At 40.5% G+C, this 24,522-nt stretch overlaps 1 protein-coding gene across 3 annotated transcripts in view; it reads left to right on the top strand.

Annotated features, from left to right (window-relative positions):
- GRAP2 (GRB2 related adaptor protein 2) overlaps positions 1 to 24,522 on the top strand; it is a 119,128-nt gene that overhangs the window by 36,020 nt on the left and 58,586 nt on the right. The window contains exon 1 of one of the 3 annotated variants that reach the window (XM_055808338.1): positions 1,554 to 1,733. The exons of the other annotated variants lie outside the window; for them this stretch is intronic. The gene's annotated coding sequence lies outside the window, so the exon portion shown is untranslated. Of the gene's footprint in view, positions 1 to 1,553; positions 1,734 to 24,522 lie in introns of those variants that run through there. 3 annotated transcript variants of the gene reach the window in all.

Genomic DNA, 24,522 nt, shown 5'->3' with positions numbered 1-24,522 from the left:
TCGGTCAATTTTTCATGTTAGATTTCTGGCAGCACAGCTTTCCTAACAGGTACAAGTTGCCTGTTATGATGGATGCGCAGGAGGACCGCAGTGTGAGGAGTTTCTCAGACCTTCCATTGGCAGCACTGAACCTGGCGCATGCCCTTCTAGCGAATGTGCAACTGCAATAGCACAGCTGCATCTTCTGTGGTACAGTTTGGTTGTGTTCATGAGGTACTCTGGCTATTGAAGTACGGAATGCAGATTTGCATGTGGCTTATAGCTAATTCAAATTAAGGGCATGGCAGTAGTATAAGTAGTATGAGAAGAAGGTCAGCATGGGGAGATAGCTTTGTTGGTTGTGTGAGAGATTCCTCCAGGTGATCTGAAGTACAGTTTCTTCTAACAGCTGCAAGGCAATTCTGGGCTGCACAAGCTGATGTCATGTGAGTGAGTCCCTGCAGATCTGTGGTTTAGACAGATCTGTGCTATCGTTTCTTTCCTGGCTGCTGATTTGCTTTAGCTTCTCATGGTCGGCATATACTGCGTTGTTCTTCGTGCACTGCAATCCAGAGATTTTTTTGAGAAAGCTAGATATTTTTCAGAGATTTCCTCTATAAGTAGTTTCTCTGGTAGCCTGATATGCCATATTCCATTAAAGATTACAAAGTAGAGTCAGCAAGTATGACAAGGGATTTTTTTAAAAAAGTTTAAATTTATATCTTGATTTGAGAATGTGCAAGTGAAAAAAATTTTGCCTTCAGTAATGACATTGCTGAAAGAAATAGAGCTGAGATAATAGAGAGGCCAGTGTAGTAATTGCCTGTAGTACTAAACAGTTGATACAATGGGGAATTTGAATTGATTACTGAACTGCTTTAAAGGTAGATACATTGTGTCCTTTGATAATGACTGCATATGTTTTACCAGACACCCCATTTGAGACAGGTTTTTAATTCTTCTCTTTTTTCCTCTTTCTTCCACTACTTATACAAATATGAGACAATGTTATTTCTCCAGTAGTGGAAAGACACGAAATGTCTGTACAAATCTATCTATTTTGAAAAAGCTTTAGGCATCTTAAATTTGGGTAGGCATTTTCACTCAGGACTCTCATGCTACAGCTTCAGCAGAAAACACATTGAAAGTCTTTCAGTTTGATAATAACATGTATACATATACACTAGTTGATGCCTTCTAGCTTTCTTATGTTGGAACCTGGTATGAAGGTGGTAAGTGTAACTTCTGTAAAACAGAGCTCCACCTGAGAACTGTCACAGGTGCAGATCCTTTTCCTCTCCTGTGATTTGAGCGGCTCTTATTCTTCACTGGACTCTAGTTCTCATGCTACTTTATCGCTGTGATGTACATGCTGGCCTATCCACCCAAAACTCTCCCACAGAAGATATGATACCAGGAAACGCTGTTTTTATCATGCACTTTCACTTAACTAATCTCCTTCCTCTCTCCCCTATCTTCCTCCTCCTCCCTCCCCCACCCCCCCCCACCCCCCCCGACAATCATTTCCTTCGATATCAGAGAACTGCAGAGATGGTTCACCAGGCAATTATGCTATCAGCCAAGCTTCTGCCATTCCAAGAAGCTTTATAAACCTCCTGAAAGAAAAACAGATTGTGTGTGAAGGGCTGGCTAAAAGCTTCTGTGCAGGACCCTCCTGAACTTTGTCCTCAAAAGGAGGTGGTGGCTGTTAACTTCTACAAGCAGGGGAACAGGCCTGCTGTGAAAATATCAAGGTTAGTAAAGATCAAATGCTTTCAAGTTGAGGTACTGATTTCTTCTGTGGATTTTCAAGAGACTGCATGGCTTTCAAAAGTGCTGGTGGACCTCGAATTTGGCATTTTTGTCAAAGGTGAGGTGGGTGGGCTCCACAGCATAGTTTGTAACCCTGCTTTGTGTGCCCAGACCCCTGCCCCAGCTCTGCATTTGGACAAGAACTAGTGTGTATGGTCCTTTTGTATGCCCAAGCAGGGAGGTAGCCAGGGTGTGCTCCAGTTTCAACATCCAAGGTTGTACAGGGCACTATGGGTTGCACCTGCCTGAGAGACCGTGCTGCGGGTGGCACACTGTGCCAGGGTGAGCAGCTGGCTGCAGGCAGCTCTGAAATGTCAGGGTCCATTTATTCCTGGTTTGTATAATCACTTAGGCATCTCGTTTTAGGCTCCTATGGCTAGAGCTTGGGGTGGGGAGTGGAGACCTTGAAGGAGTTCAATTACAGCTCACTTTGTTTTCCTGCAAATCTTCTCAAAAGGAACAAAAGGTGTGTCCGAATCAGTGTACAAAGCTGGAAGTATTAGGGCTTGGTGCATTTGACTTGGGTGATTCAAAATTTGGATAGTAGCTGGGGGGACGGCAGTGTGTTCTGCTGTTCTTTCTGATGCCCTGGTTTTGTAGTGAGTTAAGAAGCTGTGGCCCAGCTACCCGAAACAATTATGTTGCTTTTCTTGTGCAGCAGCTCGAGGTATGCAATTCTAATCAAAGATTCAACAAAGTAGACTTTAAATGATAGCTGAGCAACAATAGTGCTAGGAGTTATGTGAAATTTAAAAATATCCTGAATGGAAAAATGGTACAGTTAAAAGCCTCATCTGAGATTAATATTTTTTTCCCCTGGAATTATGGGAGACAGTTGGAAAGGATTTAAACAGAACTTTGTTGCTGCAAAGAAGGGATGCCAGAAAAGGAAGGCAATCAGAACAGACCTTTATTTTCTGACAAGAGCTGGGTTTGAAGCACTAGCTGTATTAAATAGTTTTCTGTTAACTCAAAGAGTAAAACTCAGTTATGAAACCACGTAACAGAAACTTGAAAGTTATTACATTTGTACAAAATTGGAAAGTCTGGGAGATTTTAGGATAGCTGCAAATGGTTTGAAGAGGGAAAACATGTTTTCACCTACTTCTTGCTGTCTCCTGATGTCCTTCATGAAATAACAGGCAGTTACAAAGTTTCCAGGCCAAGAAAAAGACAGCCACTAGAGAACCAAAATTAATGGTTAGAAAGAGAAGAATTTACCAAACAAGTTTGGCAGTCCATGCAACAGCTTATGGACAATATATTTGAGATGTTGATTTTACATGGTTTGGGAGAGCTATCTAGACAGGTTCAAACATACATCTATGGAGCACTGGAGTAGAAACTGCTCTGTTACACTGCTTATGTATGGAACAGGTAGTCATAGTTAATGTCTCATTTCTAAGAAAAGGTTGGGCATTCCTCTTCTAGCAAATTCAAAATGCTATAAGAAAATATATCAGAGAGAATGTAAAAGGCAGAGTCCACACAAAAAGACCTCCACATACAAAGCTTTTTGTGTTGTGGGACAAAAATAACCAAGACAAACCCCTTGCATTTAGAATAACCTAGACGTTCTTACGAATGGCATAGTTCGACAGGAGTTTAATTTTAGCAAAGTGTACCCAGCATAAACAAAAAAGGCAAGAAGTACTGTTATCTCTTTGGGACTCAGTGGACAGTGCTGCAGGGGAAGATTGGTGGGCTATCACGCTGAAGTGTATTTGTTTTCAGTTAAAGGCAGGCACACAAGCCAGCAAAATGGAGCGTATGGAAACAACCATAGGCAGTGAAAGGAAAAACATTTTGTGTTTATAGCAGCATGCATTCCTTTATTACAGAACATAAGGTATATGACAAAGCGGGGGGGGGGGGGGTGTATTTTGTAGTATCAGGAAAAAATACCTAATGATGTGAAGATATTCAGGCATTGAGCCTGCAAGGAGTATCCTCTTCTGGGAACAAGAAGCAGATAAGTGAGGGAAAATATGAAGTTGTTTCAAAGAGATGCAAGATCTCACACTGAAATAACATCTTTTGCCCCTCTCATTAGAAATGGTCTTCTCTTAAGCCAGAGGCTTCAGAAGGAGCTGGGTAGACTCGCTGCTCTGTGAGCTGTGCAGCAAGCAGGAGCACGAACAGAGCGGGTGCTACCAGAGCCTTACCGAGCACTTGTGGCAGGCTTTGGGGCAGTTGCTGTCAGCTTCCCGCTGCACGTGAAGCCTTGGATGCTATTTTCAAGTACATTCACATGCTTCCTGCCTGTGAGAAACACAGGTTCATTTGTTTATCACAAGCCAGGAGTGTGAAAGTGCTTGTAAACAGCACTCTGCCATCTCACCCACGCAGGGCCCTCCCTTCTCTGAGCAAGGACCTCACTAGTGTTGCCTCCTTCCCTCTAACTGCTATATTGCCATCACCTACCGCTTTCGTGCTGCTCCCCATGTGGGACCTGAAGGCAGGCACCACGCTCAAACAGCCTGTGTAGCTGTTGCAGGTACAAACTGTAGTGGAGCTTCAGCAGAGACTCCCAGCAACTTCTGAAGTGTCCAGTGCCTTGGTCTCAACAAACAAAAACATAAGTTCTCTGCATTGCAACGTAGCTGAAGCCCTTCAGCAATACGTTTGGTGTTAACAAAAAGGTCAAAGTCGTTGTCAATTTGTCTTTACTCACACAAAAGGAGGAAGGCAAGGCTCCCTGGATTGCTGAACTAAGTAGCTTTTTGCCCAGATTACCCACCTGAACCAGCAACCTGACCGTGCAAAGCTGTCTAATGGGCAAAAGGTTAGAAACCAGAATAAAGAGGTTCCAGTTCTGAGGTAATAAGTGACAAATCAGTTTGTTCATACCTCTTTGAGCCAAACACAAGCACAGTCTTTGTAACAACATGGTTAATGTTGGAGATTGGTGGTCTGAACATCAGAGGCACTACAATACCTCAATGTCTATATGTTCAAACAAAGCAGAAGTCGTTGGCTGTAATCCACAGGAGTAAGAAAGGCTCATATGTTTTTGTCTGAAAGATGAGCATTAGCTGAAACCACTCACAGAGTATGGCTGGATTGTGACGGGCCATAGAAGCTTGCCATGAACTACCTACCTGTGACCAGCAATAAAAGTTACTCTTTGGGATACTCATATTATTTAAACAAAGCTGGATGCCTTCTGGCATAAATTACTGTTTTTCCCACAGATAATGAAATTAATCTTAACGGCATACACTACAGATGTCAGTTCCTGGATATTTTTCCTCTTTGGTGACTGTTCTTGTCTAGTTAGTAAATAGATAAAGGTTTGGTGACTTCTTGTTCAGTGATTTATTTAGTCTTCTCAAAACAACTCTAGAATTAACATTGAATTTGCTAGGGAGGGAATCTGAAGGAATTTCTTCCATTTTCACCCAAGATCACCCAAGAAATGAAAAGTCCTTTTTCCACCTGAGAAGACCTAAACGTACTTTTCCTACCTATCAGACCCACAAGAAAATCCTAGATGAGAGGGAGAGGTTGTCTGAGATTGGCACACACTATTTCAGAAATTTCCTGTCATAGCTTTTCTGCTTTGTGTGGGACAATTGAAATATTAATACAGCTGAAGACTGGGGATGAATTGCTAGGCGTTCATCCAGGAAGTGGGATACCAGTCATGTTGTCATGAACACTTAAGTGCTTAATTCAAAGTGAGCAGTGTTAATAATGATAAAAGTCGCATTGCAGTCTTCTCTAAGCAGGTAGTTTGTGTTATCTTAAAAAAAAAAAAGGTATCTTTTGATGATTTAAAATTTCTGCATCTAACTTTTTTTTTGGCAAGCTGCTTTTTTACATGTAAGGTTCATAATTGTTCACTTCCTTTGCTTTATTTTCAGTTAAAGATGCCTGAAACAAGATGGAAATATTTTGGTTTGGATTGAACATTCTTGTTTGTTCATTTTTAAATTGAAAAGGCTTGGTTTGGATCAGACAAAGGAAAGTACTTTTGTTCTGTGTGCTGAAACAGCTGGGGGAAATTGTTCCTACAATCCTAATGCCAGTTCACTGTGTATGTGTGTGTGGAGAAGAGAACAGGATTTATCCATGTTCAATGATCTTAAACCATAGCTAGTGGTGAATTGGCATGATCTATGATCTATTTTAGGAGCCAGGCCTGTTCCAGTGGCCTGCTGTTTGTATAGCAAAAATTCATTAAAGCAGGGACAGAGATACTTATGTTTGGATTTTATTTACTGTTCTAATTGTTTTCTCATACCCCAGGCTCTGTGAACCAGCTCATATCCAGACAAGATAGAACTGTGCATAGGAGATTGCACTGAAAAAGCTGGGCTTTTTAGCCCTGAGACAGCTTTCAGTGAATGTGACGGTGCTGCTTCTGGATCCTACCTAGCTCGTATGCACAGTGCAATACTGGGCTCAGTGTACTTGCCCTGCTGCCCTGGAAGCAGTTTGGGGCTCCCTGCATTGCACTCTGATGCAGATACCCAAACACTCACAGGCAGTCAGCTGGCCAAATGAATGCTTTCTCCACACCAGATCTGTACACCTAACAGATCTGTTAACACTAAAGGAAGGCTTGGCTCAGTCTTTGGCTGTGAAGTATTTTCCAACAGTCATTTTAGACTTTTTTCTTTTTCTTCTCATTGTTGTTAAAAAGACAAAGGGGTTACCAAAAGGGTTATTTGATGAGAGTCTTTCTCAGAGAAGCACAATGCTGTGGATGTGATCTGAAAAAGAATCTTTGTCCCTAACACTGAGGGCAGAAGCTTTTGGCTGTTTAGACAAGTTGTTCTCAGTTCTGTCTCTCAAAGGTACCTGGAGATTATTCTAAATGCTTCGTAATGCAAGTTGCAGAGCAGCTCATTGCACTTACACTGTCAAGCAGTTAATGTTTAAAAATCACTTATTTTCTGTTTTCATTGCTGTACCTCAGAAGAAATAGATTCTGTTTTATCTAAACAGAAATAGAGCTGGCTATTTTGCTTGCAAAAACCTCCGGTAATGTAGTTGAAGGGTTTTTTACCTTCTTTCATTTCCAAAATGAAATAAAAAAAATTAATTGCTCAGCTCTTACTCTGACATTAAAGAAAATTAACCCATAGAAATTGTTCTGACATAGCTTAGAAATGGGTTGTATGCCAGCGAGGGAACATAGGTAAGCTAAAACCAATGTATTTATGCAGTTCTGTTTTTGCTGCACTACTGCAGTACAGCCTGCTGGTTAGGGCCTGAGTGTCTCAGACTTTTTTTCTTGCTTCTAAAGCTGTGAGCAGCTTTGGTACAGCTTAGACTAGGGATAATGAACCTGACACTCACCATCTTAAGACAGTTCTGCATCTTTAATGTCTCATGAGCTGGGAAAATTAAGAAAAAAATACATACTCAGATCTCACAGACTGTCCTGATAAAGCCAAAACTTTTAACAAATCCCTGATAACTTTTAAAAGCAAAGAAAACCAGAGTATAACCAGGTCAAGGAGAATGGTAGGACAACAGGTTTAGTTAGACCACAAGTTTCAGTAGCCAAATCTGGTTTAAGCCAGAGAGAAGTCAGGTTGCTCTAGACATCTCAGAGATTAAAGGTCACTGCCTACCTTGAGAAGAACAGCATTTAAGCATCAAACTTGTCTGCTTTTGGAGAAAGCTTGGAAGATCAGGCCAGTGGCCTGACCACCATAATTCATCTGTGCTAAGCCTGAGTAGAATATTACAGGAAAGGCTGCGGGTCTGACTTGCTCTCACTTGCAGTAGGTAGAATCCAATACTCAAACACAGAACTGCTTCTCTAGTATACTGGTATGTGAAAAAATTGCATCTATAAATGCAGCTGAGAGAATGACTTCTCACTGCAGCTTCATTCCAAGGCCCGTTTTTTAAGTCTATTCCTCCCTCCAAAGAGATGCCTGCTAGTAAACTCAGGGCTATTTTTACAGAGTACTCACTGAAGATGCTGGGGAAAAAAAATTTGAGTCAGAGAAGTCTCCTATTTAGACATAACCAATTAAAAATTCTATCTCTGTACCATGACTGGGGGCTCACTCTGGTGCCCGGGGGATTTTTTTTGGGGGGGGGGGTTGTTGGGGTTTTTTTGGAGGGGGCAGGTGGTGGGTGGCGGGTGGGGCAGGGCAGTTTAAAGGGAAGTAAAATTAATGTGCTTTGCTATGGCTTTTCTAGTATTAAGGTGAGGAACCTGTGTTCTGGAGTGCTTTTTGGCTGCAGCTAATGCCAGAGAAAAGGAGGACTAAGCTGCTAGATCAGTTTCAAAAGTTACCACGGGGAAATATGACAGTTTCAGTTATAACCCATCTTCTGTTTCATTAAGGAGGTTAGCCTCAAATTTTACTGCAGTGCACTGCAGGTAGCCAAGCCTCCAGCATGAAAAATGTGAACAACAAAATTAGTTTTGCTTTCAAAGAAAAGGAAGATTGAGAAAACAAAATAAAGATTTCTTGAGTTTCATATGACTGTAGTCATACCTTGCTTACAGTGTATCACGAGAGTCAATTAAATTTGCAGGTTTTTTGGATGTGCTCCTGATTCTCAATCATTCTCTCTTTGGGGTTTTAACTGTGGTTTAACTGCCATAGCTTTATCTAGAGTTAAGCAGCTTGCACCAATTTCAGGTTGCTGCTGCTTATTAAAAATTGAACTGTACCTTTTCTCTGTTCTTAAGGGATATAGCTGAGGGTCTGAGCAGCTCTGAAATTGAGTTTGTAAGTAGGAAATACACATGGCATTTACTAGACTACACAAGAAAGACTAGCACAGGAGGCTGCTTTTGCAAAGCAATGCAATGACTTTAACTGAGAGCACTGCTAGTTTTCCGCCATTTTGCCAGCACGAAAAAATCTGACTGGAAAAGAAGTATTCTTGTTTGTAGTGTTCTCATACCTAGAAATGTAATTAAGTACTTGCCAGTAAGCTGCAACTGAGGCAAGTACAGTTCAGGCAGCCACAGACAATTCTGCTGTTTAAGTTAACCAAACAATGTCACTTGCTGCCTTCCCCTGCTCATGATTTGCCTGTGCCTTCTCTCAAAACAAAATTATGCTTTTCAAAGACCGTTTTTTAAATCATGGCTTATAGTGAAATTAAGACCTCATAGGAGTCTCTAGGTGCTACCACAGTACAAGTATTATTTAAATAAATGCATTTTCTCATCACTGGCAAAAAAGATTTACTGAAGATCAGGATAGAAAGTCAAGACCAATAGCCTAATTTATAATAATCAGCTAAAATGCAAGCTTTCATATTAAGTAAATAAATAAACAAAACCCCTCCCTATTGCCAGGAATGCAAAAGTATCTTTTTGCATTCTGAGTGTGGATATTCATGTCAGATAAGTTGCCTCAAAAGACCATCACCTACTTAAGCTAATAAGCTGGCCTCACACTGAAGCACGTGAAAAGTATTCATAGGTTTTGTTTTACAAGGTTCAAATGTACAAGTCATAATCCGCACCAAAAAGACAGTAATAAATAGTTTGGAGGAGATAATGTTTCAATCTAATCAAAATTATCACCAAGTGAATATGTATCTAGCAACTGGATACAGAGCTGTTTACTTTCTAGATGCTGATAGTATATGAGATCGATGATGTTCTTGTCCAATTATTATCAAGTGATGGCAACATACAGAATCTGGGAGGTATGAGAGGTGTGAGGAGAAGTATAATTAATGCAGATGTTCTGATATTGCTTTGGTTTTTTACAATTTTGTTAGATTTTTTTAATGTTGAATTACTTCCTCTGGCCCAATTCTATTCTGTGCTTTTCACACGTATGGTGAGAGCAAGAATGTATATGTGATACAGTCTAATTAACAATAACTGAGATAAGCAACAATATAGAAAACAGAGTGGCAATTTCCTGGAATAAATTCACTATGTTTTAACACAGGTGTTTGCTAAAGCCATGTTAAAATGTTTGTGTCCGTTACTCCAAGGTTTCTGGAACAGACCCTATATTCATAAGCAAACAAGTCTTTCAAATTTATTTGAGAATTTCTAACACAGTATAATAATTATTTCTCTCTTCAGAATAAATGCAAGGAGACTGCAGTCCTAGGTATAGTTAAGCTTTTTCCATTCTTTCGACTCTCTAATTGGCTTTTACTGCAGCAGCTTTTGGGGTGACCTATTGCATTATCAGGAGTAAAAATTAATCTTTTTGTCATTGCATTACCACCCCCCCCCCCCCTCATCCCCTCAGTTTTTCACAGGCTTTTTAGAAGGAAATTCATGGCCTGCTTTATATGCACAATTAATAGTAACACACTCTCCTATGTTTTCATAATCAGAGGCAAGGAATAAAATTCTAAAGGATTTTTTATTCTGTATACACTTCCTATATGCATACCAAACACAATTGCACAGCTAGACTGTCTTCATTTTCATGTCTTCATTATGAATGTAAAGTTACTGAAATCTCACTGAATACATAAAAAATCTAAACCCGATTCACTTTCTAATCACTGAAATTTCCTTCGTCTGACTCCTCCTCATTTTTCATCACTAAGGAAACAAGCAGTGCCATGAAAAAGACAAAAAAAAAATTGATTCTTGATAGTTGACTTGTTCCCACTACAAATTCTTCTTTCACCCCATGCCTTATATTTATCATCTTAGCCCTCTGCTAGTGACATCAACGGTGACGTTATAGAGAACTCTCATTGGAGGTGCAGGAGATGAGACAGCAGGAGGAAGAGGTGGACTGTCCTCAAAGAAGCTGATTTTAGTCTCAGTGAAACAGAAAAATAGAAGGAAGGATAGCACAGAACATATTGGGGGGAAGTTGAACTGCTCCTACATAAAAAGATATTTTAAGCTCATGTCAGCTGTTAGAAATCCATATACAGAAAACTCAGTTTCAGGGACTGCTACCATTACGCTATCACTATGCAAAATAGATCTTAAAAACATTAACAATAAGTTTTTCTCAATAAACTTATGAATTTTCCTTTGATGCCTCCTGGCCTGAAATCCCCTTTCATGTCAGGTGGCTCTGATCTTTGTTTCTATTTTTCTGCCCTGTCTTCCTCTTTCCCTATGCCTGTCTGATTCCAAAAAAAAGTTCCCCTACTACACATCCTTCCCAAATGACTCTTCAGTATCTTTTGAAGATGCCCCCCTTGTTGTACCGAATGTCTCTAGAGGCTGTTTGTCACTCCACTGTGTTGTTCTCTATTTCGTAGCATGTAATGTAATGATAGGCTTCCGAACATGAGAAGCTGGGAAATGTAAAGATGAAGGAAGCCTATGAACAGACAAAGAGACTAATAATCTGTATGCAACAGGACTAATGCGGAACTTCAACACCACGGGGTAGAAATTTCAAGAACAAGGAGTTAACATCTGTGAATAGTTGCCTGAATCAAACCAGAGCTCTTCTGAAATCCCTGTTTATACCATTTCGTCCTGGTCGGCTGGACTTGACTTTTAAATAGATATTACAACATATGGGGTAGGACCTGCTTTGCTATCTGTACTAATACTTCATTAAGCAGTAATTCTCAAAGCAGACTTATTTTGATAAACTTCAGGAAGTTGAAGATCCTGTGTTAACAAGGATATATGCCCTGTTCAAGCTGTGCACATTTTAAACATCATACTTTTGCTCTAGATATCACTGACAGCATTGTTAACTACTGGTGGCCATTCAGCTTCTGGCAAAACAGCCTGATGATAAAGTGGTAGTGGAGGGGATCTGCTCGTCTTCACTGGACACTATCAAGTCACGATGAAAAAGAAATACAGAAATGATAAATGGAAGAGTGAATGTTCATATACAAGCCACTCTGATCATTATCAGGATGATTTGTTTCATTCATTTTAAGTTGAAGGAGGAGGAGAAAGAGTGAGGTGGTTACAGATTGCAACCTATTTGACTGGTGTTGGTGTGTAGTGAACTTGGCCCAAGTGCCCATATTTTTTAAATGCTTAAGACAGCAGATGATTGTGCATGTAACCATGAGAAATTCAGACGATTAGAAGCAGATACTTAACATCGAAGGTAATTGAGTATTTGATTCTCTCCTCTGCAACAGGGGCTAGGGGAAAGTAGAATATTTCCCCTGCTGCAGGTAGTAATATCACTGGTGCTTCTACTGCAACTAGAGCTGCTCCTCCTTTGTGTTACAGCAAGAAGACAGCATCCTCCAGTGAGCACTCTCAAGCTTCTCTGATTGCTTTTAAAACAAAGTGGAGGGCCTATTTAGTAGACCTAATCTACTAAAGGGCAACTTTCATGCTTAGACCAAACTTTGTTCTAAAAAAAAGTATCTTTGTACTGCATTTCCATAGCTGCTATTGAAAATGTATGTTTTAAGAAGGGCTGTCTTTTATCCAGTTGACAGTTTTACTTCTGTTGATAGCAACTTCTAATACTTTGTATTTTATCACATCGTTTGTGTTAAAGCACTTAAGGATTAAATTAAATGAGCTGCACGGCACTATTGTGTAATAGGCTATAAAAGGAAGGGCTGGACACATCTGAAATGGGAGAAGGCATGTGCAACGACACCCACAGCATCCCAAGTACCCAAGGAAGGGAATGTAGCCCATTTGAACATAGCCCTTCCTAGGAAATTCATACCCGATATGCCTTCTGAGGTGTGGAAACTTTGGCACGTGTCAGTGAAAAATACATGAGGCTGTGTGGGGAGAGGTCTTACATCTCTTGGCTCTGTCCAAATGGTAGGCCAGGTCTTCGTGTGAAACGAGTGGGTATTGTCCCAGTAAAGTCAATCAATTCATGCCTGTTTTCATAAGGTGAAATTCTCTTTGACTTCCCCTTGAAGCTGATTTTTTAAAGCAGAAATCAGAAATTGATAGCGGGCTTCTCTGCTCACATACTGGGTGACAACAAATAAAGCTAGCATCCAAGCATGTAATATTTGAGATGTTTTTCTCCCTTTGCAGAACAGGCTTAAAAACTACTGCAGAACACCAGTTTTATAAAGAGGTTGGGTTTATCAGAGCGCTGCTGAAAGCAGTTGAACAGGGAACTAAGGTTTTTTTCTAAACTAGAATAAAAGTAACCTGCTTAAAGGAGGATGATGAGAAGAAATACAGTTGAAACAATACTGAATAACATCCAAGCATGTCAGGACAAGGTCTCTTCCAACCCAAACCATTCCATGATTCTATACTGCCAACACCTGTTATTAGCAGAGGATATTTCTGGACTACAGTCATGACAAAAGGCATAAATTCTTAGAGCAGGTTAAAGTGATTCTGCCCTGGTAAGAGATTGACAGCCACCCAGGGTAGACAGGGAAGTAACTGTGATTGACATATGACTGGAAGCAGTAACTGTGAGTGACATAATTGTGTATGATCTTACAGGATTGCAATGTGGGTGTGTTAACAGACACAGACATGTAGAAGTGGAAAGCAGTTGCTTGATGATGCACAGGATGAAAGTTTGAACACAAAGCTCTTCAGGAAGCACGCTGAAATCCATACTTCTCTTGCTTTTGTTTATCTTTCTTCAAGACAATTATAACAACAATAAGAAAAGTAGGCAAAAAAAGAACAGCCCACATTGATGTTTGCTCCTTTTTCTCACAACAAAGAAAGAGCATATCTGAGAAGTCCAAACCCTTTTACACTGCTCAGAGCTGGCACAACTTGAAAGTCTTGGTAGTTTAGTTCATGTAAGCATCCAAAGGTTTGGCTGATGTTTGTTTTGCCCCCTCCTCTTAGACTGGAAAAACTAGACCAGAATTGCTGGGGAGGTGGAATCCTTTCAGCATTTCTGTGGGTTTTTTCACATTGAAAAGAAAATAGAGAACTCTGAAATGAAAAATGACTGGAAAAACAGACAGAACATTATTGGATCTCTAACGCTATTTTTTTAGGTTCAATTCCAAATTAAGACAATGGCTTGCTGTTTGGTTTTGTTTCTAAATGAGGATCGGGCTCCACTTGATAGACATATTATTCCAATAGCCATGCCTGATTGTGTCAGGATCAACCGGAAGAAAAAAAGCCGAAGGAGATGCAACTTCTATGAAAGGCTAAAGAAAGTAAATTAACAATGTTTGGGATCTAAATATCATTACATTTTAAGGTCTGTCTTAGTGCAGAGCAGTTCTAGTTAAACCAGTCAAAAGAACTGAGGTAATAATGAAGTGATGGATAGTAGACTTTTTTAATTGATATTTTGCCCACTGTCTACATTTTCATTTGCTGCGTGATTGTAGTTGCTTAACTCTCTAGATCTTAAATCCAAACTTCTAACTCTTCCCTCTGACCCGAAGAATTATAAGAAGCCAATTAAAGAATTCTTACAGCTTTTTAAGTATTCAGAAGCTGTAAAGCCAACTACAAAGGTAAACAATGAAGATCAATAGCAATGCTATCGCCTATGTTCAGAAGGACACCTTCCTGCAGTTTCAGTTCTCCTTTCCAAGACCTTGTCAAGGAGTGAAATGGTTGTCAGAGCTATGGATTACACTGCTGCCCATTAAGCAGCATTGCCTTCAACTAGACTGATGCATTTGGCAGCAACTGAACTGTTTGAATTCAATACTGTAGTTTGTTTTGCTTAAACTTGTGTCTATTGAAAGTCTTATTTTGGAGCGGCCCATCAGTGTTTGCATTTCTCTCTTGTTCCAAAACTTGCATTATTTCTGTTCTCCTGCCTGAAGCCTTCTTATTTGTCTGCTATGGTTTATCTCATCCTCTTCAGGCTTGATAAAACAAATTCCAGGCTCATGTTTCTGCACATATCTGTGTTCCCTCTGAATCTAGGTGGCACACACATGTCTGTTCTGAGGTGTGCACTACCACTAAAATAACTATAAGCCTGCAAATGCTATTTCAGCATATGTGGCACAGTAACCTCCTCTTCTGGTCTAGTATTCCGGTTCAGCATGGAGGCCATTTTCAGAGTTACTAAGGAGATATATTAGAATTTACACAAAAAACAAAGCTGAATGAGAGTGCTAGATTCACATAAGAAAAAATTGAGCGCTGGCCCTGATCAACAGAGGGGTTCCCAAGCCATTTACTTCTGAAGGTTCCAGCAGGAAAGCAAAGGCATGTTCAAGACAGTAAGGGAAAGGGTTGATCTGCTTAAAAATTCAGCATCTGTATGGGTGATGCCGAATTTCATGCACACAGGTCCAGCACTGTGTGGATGAAATGTATTCCTTCAAAACTCAGCGTTTAAGCTGGAAGATTTGTTTTGAGTGTGGGGTTTTTTCTGTTTGGCATTTTGGTGGTTTTTTCTCTCCCATCTTTTCTTCTGAGACCTGCATTGTCTGGGATGAAGTGGGGGATCTTATGCTAAGTCAGTGAGCATCTCCAAGATACTTAAAAATGTATATTTCATGGCTTGGTGTTGGTAGTTCAGGCAACATAATTACTTTGTCACTCATGCTCTGCATTGCTTGTATATCACTTTTCCCATAAAATACGTTTCAGGCTTCTTTTCATGCGTTAAGCATCAAGAAAAATTTAAATCTGGTTACAGAAGTAAGAACAGCTAATTAGGGACCCTACTTGGTGCATATATTTAAAGATACAATGTAGTGTAAACAATTTGTCCAAAATGTCCTCTGTGTTATTTCTTGTTGTAAAAATCTCTTCTCTTGAAACCTTTCCCACTATGATTTCTTTTCCTTCTTTAATCTTCCACCTCTTCCTTTGTTCATCATTTTTCATCTAATTGTAGCCTGGAATATCATTCTCCAGTGACCCACGTTACATTACAGAACTGTATACCTACTATCATAAAGGGTCATTTGCCCCCAGATTCACAAGTCCTCCTTTAAAACTGATTTGGTTTCCGTCTCTACTGCTAGGCCCTGCGGTCTTAATCAGATATTCCAAATCACTTAGTTGGATCTGTGTTTGACTGACCCACCCAATTCAGGTCCAGTGCTCACCTATCCCCCTACCGTTGTGCCGCAATGGAGGAATTCTCCATGCTACTTTATAGCAACCAAGACTATGTAGGTAGGTGTCTCACAAGAAATCAATCCAGCTTACTGCAAAACTGCCACATTTCTACTTTTCACAATTTCAGAAGTGTCACAATCACCCTCCTTTCAGACCCTAAGTGTCTTTATCTTCTCAGTGTTCTTTGCCGTTCTGTGACGGGTTCTAAAAGACATCTTACCATTGCCTTGTGTAGATCTATGAAAACATCAGCTCACCGTTGCACAGAGGTGAAAAAGGCAAAGAGAATGTTAAGGGTTACTGAGAAAAGACTGGAATAAGATGGAAAGCATTGTTCTACTACTGTATAAATTCCTGGTGTGTTTTCAATCTTGACTACTGCACAGAACTAGGAAGATTAGAGAGAAGGAGAGCGAGTGTGATTTAAGGTATAGAGTGTTTTATATGGGAGGAAGTACTAATGGTTTCATTAACTTGGGGGAAAAAAAGCAGCAGATATTATGCAGATCTATAAAAGATGTGGAGTAGAGAAGTGAATAGGAAATGACTACTTGTTATTTCTCACAACACAAGAACTAAAGGGCACCCAGTGAATTTATAAGCTATAATAAATTAGCTTTAATACAAACTGAAAGCAACACCTTTCCCCAGAGCATATAATTGTGAAACTCAGCACCACAGGGTTTTGAGGAGGCCAAAAGCAGAAAGGGGTTCAAAACAGACCAAAAAAAATTCAGAGAATAGATGTATTTGTGGCTGTTGAACGTGATGCTGTACATACACCCTTTATGTCAGTTCCTTCAAGCTATTACATGACTTGAAGCTAGAAGATTATTTCAGGAAAATATCACCCAGAATTTATGCTGCTCCTTGTAATCCTTCCCAAAATAGTACTTATGTTCTCCTGCTGCATACTAAAATATGCATACAAAGCATACTAAACTAGGGGAACCTTTGGTCTGTGTTTGTACAATTATTCTTATATTCTGTGAATGATATCATCTTGACAGTGAAGTCAGACACCTGTTCCTATATTGAAGTGTAGTGAATGCTTTATCTCATGGAGATTTGGACTTAATTTTTCTTGACACTACTTGATCTCACCAGACCAGACATGGTGGTCTTGAGCAAGGCAGGAGCTGCTGGTCCCAGGAAAAGTCTTGTCTGTGTGAAAGTTTAAAAAAAAAGATGGTTAGATTTCTGAAAAAATAAAAATGAAATTGAAAGTAACATTGAGTGATCAGGGAGATGTCTTTCTGACTGGACTTTATTAATGATGGTTTCCTGTTGTGGTTATTTACATACACTTATTGAGCACAGCAGAGTTATTTTTCTTGCTCTGGCTCTGTCTTGTAAAACTCCAAACTACAGAACTGTCACTCATGCTTGCCAGGGATGAAATGTCAATGTGAGGTAATTTAACCACAGGCAAGGTAGCTTAAATAAGAGTTATGGTTTGTCTTTAATAGGCAGGTTTAGGACACACATTGTTTTGTAGTAACTTTCAATTTTTCTTTTACATCTTTCCTTTTCCACTGTAGTAGTAATTGCTCATGTGCTCTTTAGGGGTCATATGACTGTGCAGATCCCCGGAGGGAAAGGGAAAGCTATGCAAAAAAAAGTCAGTGTATTTGAGGCAGGACTCAGCAAACTAAATGGGAGCCTGTTTTTCTAAAGGTTCATTTATGCCAGCAGGGAGATCCTCATGCAGTATGAAGCAGCGCTGTGCTGATCTCAACAGATCTACTTTGTTTGGTGGGGCTTAAAAATCTGGTCCCATGTGTGCAAGATTCTCTCCTTATGCTGATGCGATTTATTGCCACTGCGTCTGGGGAAGGTTTTGCTTCTGTCTCCTTCTCCCCTCTCTTAATGTCCTAGCAACACTACAAATGCACTGTTTATCCCCTTGCTTTTTTTGAAGGTTATCCATGCTCACATGGCAAGCTGTGTTTGCGGCTGGGCCACTGCTTGTGTGAGCTTTGATACCGTGGGCTTGGCGGCAGTGACAGCACAGCAGCACTGGCTTTGCCACAGCCTTACTGCCTGCATCAAGGCCCCAACATTCATCTGGGTTGTCTAGCTCAGCCCACGCTGCCATCTCACTGCTGGGAGAGCCACCAAGCCTGGGTTTACCTCCACATACCAAGAGTGTGCTTTTCTTCCCACAACACAGCATATTGAGGAGGCAGGAGTTACTCTGAGTTGTGTTTCCCCGCCAGCAGTGGCTCAGCATGCTGTACTGAACTGGTTTGCTGCTTACATATGGCAGTAAAACAAACCTGTTCCCATGCTGCTGCTCCTGCTCAGTTTATTGTTTTAAGAGACATGGTCCATTTAACTAGCACTCCTGTGTTGTAGGTTAGCTGTGGGTCAACTTTACATCTTCAACTGTAAATGTAGGTCAGCTGGCTGCCATGAGCTATGTTCCTTATTCTTAAAAGCACAGGTCCCCGCATGCAGTTTCACAGTACATCGCACATGCTCATCTTGTAAAAAAATTTATTTTGCTAGAGTGGTTCAGCTGCTCTTGTGATAGTAGCAGTCCTATCAGGATGGTAGCAAAATTTTTTCAGTCTAGGCATTGTAGGGACATAATGAGAGCATTTTCTGCTGTTTCACTTGAGGATTTTCCTTCCACTTTTTTGGTAAGGATAAACTGATCTCAGCCCTACCAATGGAATTAATTATTATAGGGTGTAACAGTGGGTGCCTATAAATAAAATGAGTCCTTCAGCTTTTCTGCTGTGCTGTCTCTTCTGCATCCTAGATTTTTTCATTCCTGCATCCTAGAGAGCCCATCAGAGGTTTAAAGTCTAGATGTGAAAGGGACTCTTACAAGCTCAGAAGGAGCCAGCTGGGTTCAGTTACCCTGCTGAAGGACCTGCTCCTTCCTTTATCACACACATTTGCTACATTGCTAAAAAAAGGCAGCAAACTGTTTTACATATCCATGCTTGCAGACTCTATTTTTAGATATGACACCTAATATGTTCTGAATTTTTTAGCCCAGCTTCCTAAGAAATTGAGGCTTATGCAATCCTTATGCAAAAGGAAAAGCCCCAAAAGGTTTCCCAAAGAAGACAGCAAAAAACAGCCAATAGGTATATGAATTTTTTCATATTTCATAAACAGAAAAAATTGTTATAAGTTTCAGATGGAGAAGGTGGGCAGTGTGGAGCTCCCTTTCTCAATGGCTGCTTGCATCATCCAGATGCTTGTGGGACAATGACAGGGTAGAGACAGGGGCTATACATGTTTCCATAATGCTTAGGTAGATGTCCTTGTAGGAAGTCATGACACTCTCCATCTTGGAGCAGAAGAGGGACATGACAGGAGTAAACCATGACCTTGTATCTTTCACCAAAGCTGAGGTTGTAATAGGAGAATCAACAAATGGAGCAGTCACACCACTGCCACAAGCAGCCCCAGCCTCCCTGCCCAGGGCTTCTCCAGCCTCACACCACGGCTGTCCATCCCACCTCTCCCTGACAGCCAGGAGACATCCCTCCTGAGCCCCCCATATCACCAGTTCCATGGTGGTTTGGGCCACCACTAGTGGTCTACCTGCCATGACACAGCCACTACAGTGCTTGGAGTAGCAAGGACCTAGCCCTTGGCCAACTGGGGAGAACAGGTGCGGAACTCCCTTTGCCCAGGGCTGTGGGGTCCTTCCAGCTCCCTGTGAGACCACGATGGAATATAGGTAGGAATGGAATCCATCCTGCAGTGCATTGAATCTCTCTGGCTTAGTGGCCAAGGAGGGAGCGGACAGCAGTGTGCCACGGTTTGGTCACATGCCCTTATGGTGTCTGGAGAAGCAAGAAAAGTTAACTCCTCCTTGTCCTGTCTCAACTCCCCTCTGCCATGCTGCCACCACCACAGGTAGTCTCTTCTGTCCCTGCCCTCTCCTCTCAGCCCTTGCTCATCTCAGCCTCCTCACCTACATACTGGCCTGGCACAACCATTTTGATACCTGTTCTGGGTTGCTGTGTCAATGACTCCTCTGTTCCGTGGCCACTGCCAACATTCTGTCTGCTGTGATGACATAGCCATGACATCACCAGGGCTGGTTCCCAGAGTTAGTGCTGCATCACCATGACATGGCTATTATCTTCCACCATCGAAGCAAAAAGAAACAATTAAGTAAATGAATAATAATAGTAATAATAGGTTGTAATTCTGGGAAAGGCAATAAATTAGCTGTAGCAGCCATTTAAAGAATCAATAAAGAATGTAGCAGCTCAGGCACAGGTTAAAAGAGAGTTAAAAGCAGTAGGTCCTAGCTACTGCCCAGTTTTAAAAATTTGTGCAATACTGGCTGTTGAGATTTCTGGGTTTGAAGGCTAAATTTCAAAAGAAAAATCTTGTCAAGTTGACTGACAGTAATACTTTACACCTTTGGAAATAAAGACGTGATCAATGCCAAACCTTGTATCAAGGAGTGGCTGACAGTGCTGAGGGCATTTGACCATGAGCTGCAAGACTTGCATCTTTCTTTCCCTGAAACAAACAAAATATTTTGTGAAGGATAGTCCTGTGCTACACATTTCATTTGGGAACAGGAATAAAATATGTGGATTAGCTTCCATGTACTTGGCTCACTGCAGGCTATTCCATCTCCTTTAGCTGACAGGACCAGAGGCAACGCGCACAAACTGAAACACAGCAGGCTCCATCTGAAAATCAGAAAACACTTTTTTTTACTGTAACAGTGACCAAGCACTGGCACAGGTTGCCTAGAAAGGTTGTGGAGTCTCACATCTTGGAGGTATTCAAAAGCTATCTGGACAACAGCTCTAGGTGTGCCTGCTTGAGCAAATGTTTGGACCAGATGGTCTCCAGGGATCCCTTCCAATCTCAAACATCTTGTGATTCTGTGATAGGTGGCCATATAATGTTAAAGCTGATGTTTAGTTTGCCAGAACTGTATTTTAATAGTTTGTTGCTGACAGTATTTCACGCATGCTCAATATTTCCCATGCTTGGGAAATACTGTCAGGATGCAATTAGAATAGGCTGCTCTAGGCATGGTCTGCAACCACATCTGAAGTGTGCTCAGAATTCCTTACAAGGACAGCTTCTGGATTTGGCTCCAGCTGGAGCTCAGGAGCATTCTAACATGCAAGCAAGTTAGGCTACTGGGGAGCATGGTTCAGGATGCAAAATAGGGAATGAAACTGTATGGTAGTGTTCAAACATCTAAAAACCTCTTTATGTTGCCTTTACAGTAGTACTCTAATCAGTAAGAATTAGACCCCTAACATCAGGAAGAGTACCACCTAATGTCATTACTGTTAAAAACTTAGTGTTTCCCTGCTGCTGTCATATTGTGAGAAATCACAGTAGTTCCCTATTTTTATAACAGAAGTGCAAAATATCATATATCATTGTGCAGTACTACGCCTGAATAAGTTACCTTTTTAGGGGAGTTAATACTTACAGTGATTTTTAATTAGCAAGTCGAAACAGTAAAGTGCTTTTAGTATTACCAAGCATGAAAAAGCAGGAAAAGGAAAGCCCTGCTTTCTTAAATTCCTGTGGCTATGCCTGGAAATCAGAATGGGCTGAAGCAGATTTTTTCTCAAACCTTTTAAAAAAATAGATGTGCAAACTCTGCGTGTGCAGACTGAACAACCATAGAGATGAACCCTTTACAAAATTCCCTTTTGTAATCAGATTGCATGTCTTCCTTCAGCACTGTAGATCAAGTACAAGCCCTTGCACAGCACGTGTGGGCATCGCTAGTAAGATTTACTCTTTATCCATGCCAAGTTTTATCATCCACTGAGAAGGCAGCCTGCTGAGCAGAGGGAAGAGTTGGGTTGTGGTGGATGCTGCTGATACTAATAAATTTGGTGAGAATATGGTGGAATATTGCCATAATATAACAATGGTTTTTAAACAAAAATATATATATATATATAATTTCCAAACCTTTTTCAAAAGCAGGTGGCACAATTAATAGGAAATTATTTGTATTCAGTAAGGTGGCAAACCAATTGCAGTAGGTCTTCACAGAGCCCACTGAAATAATCACAGACAGGTAAGAATAAGAGAGATGGGGCTACCCTTCATTTCCTCATAAGAGGTCATAAAATATTTGGGGACATATTCCTCCCCTCCTGAGTGCACAAAGAATTAGTTGCCTTGGCTGGAGAAATTGTCACAGTGATACAGTGTGGAGTTATAACTAGTTAACAACTTATTTAAAAAGTGCTTCTCTGAGGACAGATAAAATCTTTCAGGTTTGAATTTTCTTCCTTATTTTCTTCATTTTTTTTCCCTTCTGCTCTGCAATTCAGTTGCTGAAAATTTCAATTCAGATTCAGATCCAGCCATAGTCTGTATTTTCTACTGTAAACTCTGCGGAATGAGTAGCTGCTTGATAATTTCATAGGGTTTGGTATGTTGGTTTTTTTCAGTTTGCCATTTTCGATGTAGGTCATGCCAGTGCTCTTCCCCATTTTTGGTATTAAGGGAAGAGCACTGGCATTTTTGCCTTACCTTGAAGACTATTAGTTCTTCAATGCTTTGAAATCTTTCCACACTCTCTCATTATGCACATACCTTGAGTAATATGGATGGTATATTTATGTATAAAACAGCTTCCAAATTGAACATTTTAACTACCTAGGTGAAATATTTCTTACACTTGCCAGATGTAAGACATGATAACTAGATACTAATTAACTAGTTTAAAAATAGGGTTTTGTGCAGAAACTAGCAGCCAGGAGTACAATGCAGCATTAAGGGGGTAAAGAGTTTTGCCCTGGAATACCCACACAGTTTTATAGATATACGTTATTATGCATTTATTCTCAACTAATAAATGTAGTCCTGCAAATTACACAGCATTTTAAATTCTAAGGGTCTTCATTTCTGCTGACTCATAGCCAGGCGGCAGACCAATTTAGTCAACTAGTCTAATCCCCTGTCTATGTTGCTGAGTCAAATGGTGATATTTTTATTCATATTAGGTAGCACCTGATAGATTTAAACAGGATTACATATTTAAACATGATGTAAAACAGTATTAAATGTGAATGAGTACATGGCACAGTTCAAAACAGGTGTCTCACTGGGACCTCAGAGTGCAGCTTTACAATATGAAATAAAATGAACTTTACCCCAAACACCACAATGTCCCAGTAAAAACTATCCTGAAGTATTCCGAGCTGCACATCATTCTTCGTAGACAGAGCACAGAGGACCCAGAGAAAGCTTTAATGCTCTGTAGAGTTTCATCTATAATGTAATTTTTAAATGGCAGTTTGTACATTTGTTGCAATGGATGTTTGGTTCCTGTCAGTGAAAGCCAGGCAATAAACTACTATGGTCCCTTGTATTTGGGAATATGGCAGGTACTCGGCAAGATATGCTTAAGTCCAAAAAGATGACAGATAAAATCACCACCTTCATTTCAGTTGTTCTTGTCCCACAACTCTGCATCCTCATTTGGAGTATCTGACTGCTAACACCATCAGTTTGCTACTTGTTATTTTGAAGGTGGGAGAATAGAATGATGATTACAAATAAACATTAGATATCCATCAACTCTTCCCCTCTACATACATCACTGTTACCTATATAAAATAAGCCTCTGGTGAATTCATGTTTTCAAATAACTTTTCTTTCTTGGGCCGCTGCTGCTTGCCTGGGTGCTGGAGAAAGCTGGTTTTGATGTGACATGGATGCTGCCTTGGAAAAATGTTCTACTGAGAATTATTTTTTTTTTTAATTATTGGGGGGGAGGGGGGGGGGATACTTTTTACACAGGTGTTAAATTTCCTGGAGTTAATCGGGCAGAAAAATGCCTCTGAGGCATCATTTGGTCCATTAACTGCACTGCCAGCTGCCAATAGCTGGAGTTGAATACTAACAGATTTTATAACTCTTTACGATAACTGACAAAGCCAGACAGATTCACAGTTCAGCATAGCCCTCCTGTTCTTACCTGCTGCCTTCTGTCTTTATATCCCCAGTGTACGAAACACACTTCCTTTGTTAACAGGGGAGACAGGAATAGAAGAAGCTGGGTTGTTTTGCTCATTTATGTGAAAATTATACAGATGAGTTAGTACGCAGCAAACCAGGATCAGCATCCCCTCCCCCACTTCTAGTTACTACTTCAGAAGGAAAGTTATTGCAGCATTGTGTCAGATATGTGCCCCATAACACATGGAGCAAAGCAGGAGACTAGGGAGCAGCTGAAAAACTAATTTTTAAGATTGCCATTTCCTGAGAGAAATCTTTATTCCTAAGACAAATGTGAAAAAAATATAGAAGGAAAATGAAGATGTTGCTGTTATTTAGTGTAGGTGTGTTATTTTGCTGGCTACTTCAAATTGTGCTGTATGAAAGCTTTTAATAGTTTTTTTTCCATGTAGACAGTGTCCTGAATCAGTGTCTTTACTAGAGAAGACTGCAAACCCTCATAGACTTCATTGCAGAATCAAGGTCAGCAGAAAGAGCATTCCCTAAATCATAGATAGCAATGTAGAACGTTCTCTAAATTGACACAGGTTGTATGTATGTGCACCCACTCTGGATTCTTACCTCCATGTTTCTCTTAGACTATTAGGACCATGCCTTGTTAGTTCTCAGCTGGGAGTCCCCACGTAGAACTTTGTTGAAATGGGTCATGACGAATTAGTATGTAGAATACTTCTCTGTGTTTCCATTACAACACCAACCATAGAAGATGCTGACTTTGCAACCAACTATGGATGAGACACAAATCCCAAAATCCTTATTATTTGCCATGGTTAATTATCCCAAATTACACTTAAAAGGATATATGGTATTTTTCCCATTTCTCCCACGGTGGGTGTTCC

This window comes from Falco peregrinus, chromosome 6 (genome assembly GCF_023634155.1).
Source record: "Falco peregrinus isolate bFalPer1 chromosome 6, bFalPer1.pri, whole genome shotgun sequence".
Lineage (NCBI taxonomy): Eukaryota > Metazoa > Chordata > Aves > Falconiformes > Falconidae > Falco > Falco peregrinus.
This window is presented reverse-complemented; position numbering and strand designations above follow the sequence as displayed.